This window comes from Octopus bimaculoides, chromosome 23 (assembly GCF_001194135.2).
Source record: "Octopus bimaculoides isolate UCB-OBI-ISO-001 chromosome 23, ASM119413v2, whole genome shotgun sequence".
In the NCBI taxonomy this organism is placed as follows: Eukaryota; Metazoa; Mollusca; class Cephalopoda; order Octopoda; family Octopodidae; genus Octopus; species Octopus bimaculoides.
The window spans coordinates 7,105,202-7,112,843 of NC_069003.1; the positions used below are offsets into that span (position 1 = coordinate 7,105,202).

Sequence of the window (7,642 nt, forward strand, 5' to 3'; positions counted from 1 at the left end):
ATATATATATATATATATATATATATATATATATATATATATACATACATACATATAAATATATATACATACATACATATAAATATATATGTTGTATATATATATATACGAATATGTGTATATATATGTGTGTTCTATCTTTTACTTTTCTTAGTCAATTGTCTGTGGCCATGCTGGGGCACCATCTTGAAGGGTTTTTAGACAGACAAATTAACCCCCGTACATATATTTTCAAGTTTATTCTTTCAGTCTCTTTTTGCCAACCACTTAGTTATGGGGCCACAAACAAACCAACACTGGTTGTCAAGCAGTGGCGAGTGAAAAATCACACACCCACACTCAACAGGCTTCTTTTGAGTTACTCGCCTACCAAATTCATTCACAAAGCATTGGTCAGCCCCGGCACCCAAAGTGTCATGCAGTGGGACTGAACCAAAAACCACTTGGCTGTAAAGCAATCTTCTTAACCATTCAGCCATACCTGCATCTATATATATATACACCTGGCTTACAAACAAAAATATAACTGTTCCTTTATGATGTGTATTGTTGTGGTTGTTGGCACTCCGTCGCTTACGATGTTGAGGGTTCCAGTTGATCCGATCAACGGAACAGCCTGCTCGTGAAATTAACGTGCAAGTGGCTGAGCACTCCACAGACACGTGTACCCTTAACGTAGTTCTCGGGGATATTCAGCGTGACACAGTGTGACAAGGCTGACCCTTTGAATTACAGGCACAACAGAAACAGGAAGAAAGAGTGGGAGAAAGTTGTGGTGGAAGAGTACAGCAGGGTTCGGCCACCATCACCTGCCGGAGCCTAGTGGAGCTTTAGGTGTTTTCACTCAATAAACACTCACAACGCCCGGTCTGGGAATCGAAACTGCGATCCTATGACCGCGAGTCCGCTGCCCTAACAACTGGGCCATTGCGCCTCCACTTATGATGTGTATACACTGAGAAATAAATACTATTTATTTATTTCATTATTGTGTCAGGCTGTATAACATGTTGGCTAAAGGACTTGCAGCAAATGTCTCTCACCCAATTGACTCCAGGCTCCATTGTTTTGTATTTCTTTGGTAGCAGACATACCAATTTTTTTTCTTTTTTTCCCCTTGGGCTATGCACTTGTAATATTCAAGATGTCTTAGTTTCAAAAAAACATTTCTTCTCAAAGCATATAATTTTGCTTTTAACATAATTTCCTTGTTGGCTTAACACTCTCCTTCTCTATTTGTCTGTCTGCCTCTCTCTGTCTCTCTCTGTCTCTCTCTCTCTCTGTCTCTCTCTCTCTTTCTTACTTAGACACACTAATACTATCTTTCTTTCCTTTCAGCATAACATCTCAAACACATACTTTCTCTCTGTCATGCACATATAGTCTCTCCCCTTCCTCTCTCTCTCACTCTCACTCTCACTCTTTCTCTGTCTCTATCTCTGTCTCCCTTTCTCTAATACTCATACAAATATTACTTTCTCATACTTATACCTTCATATTCTTCCTCTCTATCACATACAAGTATTACTCTCACACACATAACTACATTTTCTCTCTCTCTCTCTCCTTTTCTCTCCGACTGTCAGTCAGTCTGTCTGTCTGGCTCTCTCTCTCTCTCTCTCTCACACACACACAAGTATTACTCTCACACTCACACATCTATATATTCATTCTCTCTCTCTCTCATCTACACTCACATATCTACATATTCTCTCCCCCCCTCTCTCACGCATACACATGCAGTCACCCATGTAGACATAACATCTTAATCTTTCTATGTATATTTATCAGGGTTTCACACATACAAATAAATAAATTAAAAAAATAAATAAACAAAATAAGTCAGAGCAAAAAGAAAAAAAAAAGTCACAAAAATATCAACAAAAGTAAAAAAAAAAAAAAATCCAGTGAGAACAATAACAAAACATTGTTTTGTTATTGTTGTTGCTGCTGTTGTATATTATAAAGAAGCAAAAACAGACAAGTTTAGTAATTGTATGAGAATGTGTGGTTTCAGTGAAGCAGTTATTTATACAACCATGTCATTATCTGTAGTTATAGGACAACATACTAACGAACTGACCGTCCGACCAACCAGCCAACAAGCAACAACAACACCGACAACTATATAATATATATATATATATATATATACACACACACACACACACACACACACACACATTATATGTGTATATTTTAGATCTACCTTGTCAGTAGGTGGTTTCTTGGTGGTCGGTGAGATTTTTCTTTCTGTGTCTTTTAAAAAAATTCTTCGGTCGACACCTTGCTTTTCCGGTCAGTATTGTTTTTTAACTATTAATGCAGTCTCATTGTCGGCTACTGGGTCTTTGGATTTACATGCATACTGTTGTTATTGTTGTTAACGTGATAATCTGTGTTCTTGTTGTTAGTCCTATACATGTTTCTTCTTCAACTGTAAGTCGACCTGTGTCAAAAAATTATATTCATTTATTTGTTTATTTATTATTATTATTATTATTATTATTATTATTATTATTATTATTATCATTATTATTTGTATTTTGCCCATCACTACGTTTTTTGAGTTCAAACCCTGCCAAGGTTGACTTTGCCTTTCATCCTTTCTGGGATCGATAAATTAAGTACCAGTGAAACACTGGGGTCGATGTAATCGACTAGTCCCCTCCTCTAAAAGTTCCCCTAATCCTTCAGTAGAAAGGATAATTATTATTTATTTGTTTCAGTCATTTGGCTGTGGCTATGCTGGGGCAATCGACCCCCAGCACTTATTTACTTCTTTCTTTTTTTCTTTTTCGTTTTTTTTTGTTTTGTTTTCATGTTTGGTTCTTATTCTATTGGGCTCTTTTGCCAAACTTCTAAGTTACAGGGATGTAAACAAGCCAACACCGGTTGTCACAGGATAGTGGGGACGCACACACACACACACACACGCACACACACATGCATATATACAGTGGGCTTCCACACAGTTTCCGTCTGTCAAATTCACTCACAAGGCATTAATCAATGCAGGGCTGTGGTAGAAGATACTTGCTCAAGGTGCTGCACTGCTAACTTACAGGGGCATAAACACACCAAGACCAGTTGTCAAGCACTGGTTGGGAGACAAACAGACACACATACATAGATATATATACACACACAGACACACATACATAGATATATATACACACACAGACACACATATATAGATATATATACACACACACAGACACACATACATAGATATATACACACATAGACACACATACATAGATATATATACACACACAGACACACATACATAGATATATATATACACACACAGACACACATATATAGATATATATACACACACAGACACACATATATAGATATATATACACACACACATAGATATATATACACACACAGACACACATATATAGATATATATACACACACAGACACACATACATAGATATATATACACACACACACACACATACATAGATATATACACACACACACAGACACACATACATAGATATATACATGCACACACATACACACACACAACAGGCTTCCTTCAGTTTCCACCTACCAAGTCCACTCACAAGGCTTTGGTTGGCCTGAGGCTATGGTAGAAGACACTTGCCAAAGGTGTCACATGCAGTTTGTTTATTTATATGCTTATTTGTGGTGGTAACAGTGCAAATGAGAGGTGGGAACAGTTCCCTTATGACTGCTGATGTTGTATACGGACTGCAAACAAGGTCTGGGCAAATTAAGCATTGGTAATGATGCTTCTTGTCGTGTTGGGCTGCCTTCAGTTTTTTCCAGGAACAATGACAGGCAGGGCTGATCAAGCAGAATATCCGTATTGTGGTTTCTAGTCTTGACGACACCCAGAAGTGTGTGAGTTTGTTAAGGAACACAAACTCCCTCGTGTCTATACTGAGCGACTATGTATTAATCCCTTCCCCTTGTCTTATGTGTTACTTGTGCTAGGGACAGCATAGAGTTTGTGAGATCCTTACTCTCTTGTTTTAGACATGCTAGGAAGTTAAATGTGTTGAAATGTCAGCTGGTGCATTGAGATACATAGCAGTGCAGCACTTAAAACCTTTCACTTTTGTTTCGAGGTGCAGCCATGGCTGAGTGATTAAGGCACTTGCTTTATTGCTACCTGGTTGTGACTTCAGTCCCAATTCACAGCATCTTGGGCAAATGTTTTTTCTACTATAGCCCAAAGCTGACCAATGCCATGTGAGTGAATTTAGGAGACAGAAACTGCGTGGAAGCCCATCATGTGTGTGTGTGTGTGTGTGTGTGAATATGTGTGGGGTGTGTGTTTGTCCTCTCACTTCACCATTTGATAACTGGTTTTGGTTTGTTTTCATCCACATAACTTAGCGATTCAGCAAAAGAGACCACCAATACAGTAACTAGCAGACTTAAGAAAGCAAATAAGTACTGGAGCCAATTTGTTTGACTAAACCTTTCGAGGTGATGCCCCAGCATGGCCACAGTCCACTGACTAAAACACGTGACAGTTAAAAAGATGTCCCTTCCCTTGTTATATGGTCTCTGTTTGTATGGACCCTATTTATATAGCCTTTGTTTATATGGTCCCTGTATATATGATCCTTGTTTTAAAGGGGCTCATCAAAGGTAGTTCATATGTCACATTGTATAAGTTGATCAACTGCATGGATCAACTGTCTTTGACCCCAAATCTACTCAACCAATGGTGTCCTGCTCCCCACTCTTCTCTCTTATTTTAAACCCCTCATCTCCCAGCATAAAGCTACCCTCAACTTCAGGTTTCATAATCTTAGAGTCTACATGCTGACCTCACTAGTGATGGTGGCATGGAAAAAGCACCCAGTATATGCTGTAAAGTGACTGGTGTTAGGAAGGCCATCCAGCTGTAGAAACCATACCAAAGCCTGGCTCTGTGTTGGTTATGATGATGAGCGTTTCAGTTGATCTGATCAACTGAACAGCTTGCTCATGAAATTAACATTCAACTGACTGAGGACTCCACAGACACGCGTAACCTTAATGTAGTTGTTAGGGAGATTCAGCGTGATGCAGAATGTGACAAGATTGGCCCCTTTGAATTACAGGTACAACTAAATTATTGCCAGCTGAGTGAACTGGAGCAATGTGAAATAAAGGGTCTTGTTCAAGGCTACAATACACTGCTGGTAATTGAACAGATGACCTCAGGATCAAGAGCCAAATGCCCCTGACCACTAAACCATGTACCTTCATATGCCAAAGCAGTCCTTGAACCCACTGGGATCTCGTCAAACCATCCAACCCAGGCTAGCATGGGAGATAGATGTTAAATGATGATGTCCTAGTTTGAATGATGTTAAATGATGATGTCCTAGTGGAGGCGCAATGACCCAGTTGTTAGGGTAGTGGACTCGCGGTCATAGGATCGCAGTTTTGATTCCCAGACCAGGCATTGTGAGTGTTTATTGAGCGAAAACACCTAAAGCTCCATGAGGCTCCGGCAGGGGATCGTCGTGAACCCTGCTGTACTCTTTCACCACAACTTTCTCTCACTCTTACTTCCTGTTTCTGTTGTACCTGTAATTCAAAGGGCCAGCCTTGTCACACTCTGTGTTACGCTGAATATCCCCGAGAACTACATTAAGGGTACACGTATCTGTGGAGTGCTCAGCCACTTGCACGTTAATTTCACGAGCAGGCTGTTCTGTTGATCAGATCAACTGGAATCCCCGTCGTCGTAAGCGACGGAGTGCCAACAACAACAACAACAACATCAACCTAGTTTGAAATAACATAAACAATATTTGATCCCAACCCTGCTCTATCAGCAATGACTTGGTTGAAAATAACAACACATGTTTACATGTAAATTGATATAATCCACATCTCGAAATCGATGAAAAAGTTTTCAGCTTTTCTTGGAAATTGTTTGTAGATTTCTTTTTTATAATTAACACCTTTTTTTTATTTTGTTTGTTTGTTATGTTTCTTGTTAAGCTGATCTGGATCAAGCTAATTGCCTCTCTATATAATCTGCTTATAATATTTTCCTCTCACCCTTTTTTGTTAGTCGAACCAAACACTTGTCGAGTCGACATTTGTTTTTGATTGCACATAAGTCGTGACTGCTACAACTTCATTCAATTTCCTTCTTGTTCAGTACACAGTTATTATAACGAGCTCTCATTTTCATTTTTCATTGTTGTGCTTTGTTTTTCTTTTCTTTTCTTTTTTTTTTCCATTTTCTTTTTTATTCACTGAAATATAAACCTCAACCCTTTAGCATTCTGATTCTTCTGTCAAACTCAATGCTTATTCATTTGTGTTGTTTGGAATTAATCATGCATTAGTATCACATAGCTTTGTGATTTCACTGATGTGATTGTACACTTTCAGAATGACATTGTAGAGTAAGTGTGAGAAGCCAAATCTGGCACATTTGAATATAAAACAGGTAGAATATTTGGGCCTGAAAATGGCTGGTTTAACCCTTTTAGCATTCAGATTCCTCTGTCAAATCTAATGCTTATTGATTCACATTGTTTAGAATTAATCATGCATTGTCTTGTAGCTTGAGGTTTTCTTGGCTGAAATTTTGGGGTGGTTTGCCCTGTCGCCTTCTTCAACTGGATGGCTGTTGGTCCACAGTGAGCTCATCCACCCTTTGACATGTCTTGTTTTTGGTCCTCCTGGGTGTCCACACACCCTCCTCCAAGCTACTCAAGTGAGGAACAGAGTCAGTTTTGTCGCTGGTAACTCAACCATGAAACAGGTAGTTCTGGTTTCCGTGGTGACCGTAGCAGGTCTCATCAGCCTGACTAACATCACATCTTTTATTTCTTATTTATTTTATTTGTTTCAGTCATAAGACTGTGGCCATACTGGAGCACTGCCTTGAATTTGTAGTCAAATGAACTGACCCCAGTACGTTTTTTTTTTAAGCCTGGTATTTATTCAATCTGTCTCTTTTGCTAAACCACTGAGTTAAAGGAACATAAACACACCAACACTGGCTGTCAAGCAGACATGAAAACACACCTAACAGAAACACACATACATATATATATATATATATATATATACACACACACACACATAGACATACATATGATAGGCTTCTTTCAGTTTCCGTCTACCAAATCGCCTCACAAAACTTTTGTCAACCCAAGGCTATAGTAGAAGACACTTGCCCAAGCTGCCACACAGTGGGACTGAACCCAGAACCATGCGGGAAGCAAGCTTCTTACCACACAACCTTGCCTATATTTCTAATGTCTATCCACTGTCTCAGATCACTTGAGCTCTGCCTGTCATTACATATCCTTAACTTTACATATCCTACAGGCCATCCTTTGTTTCTTCCCAATCTCCACAGATCCTCTTGGTTCAGTGCCTTAACATCATTGCTGTGCAGCGTTGCATATCTTGCACGTGCATTTCTACAAACTCTGCACAGTGCTACTAAAAGTCTTTTACTGATAACAAACCGAAAGGAATTACCAAAAAAGAAAAAAAGAAAAAAAAACAACCTCTTTCACCCTTTTTATCAGTCTTATCTGTTTTGCTACATCTTATCCTCACTATTTTATTACATCCACCTGGTTAGCTAACATGAACTCATACACCATGTGGCATGCAACATGGTGTGTGT

The 7,642-nt window shown here is 38.9% G+C and overlaps 1 protein-coding gene across 1 annotated transcript in view; it reads left to right on the forward strand.

The window, feature by feature from the left end:
- The window catches only part of LOC128250597 (centrosome-associated protein 350-like), a 30,737-nt gene that overhangs the window by 7,987 nt on the left and 15,108 nt on the right, over positions 1–7,642 (forward strand). The gene's annotated exons all lie outside the window — the stretch shown is intronic.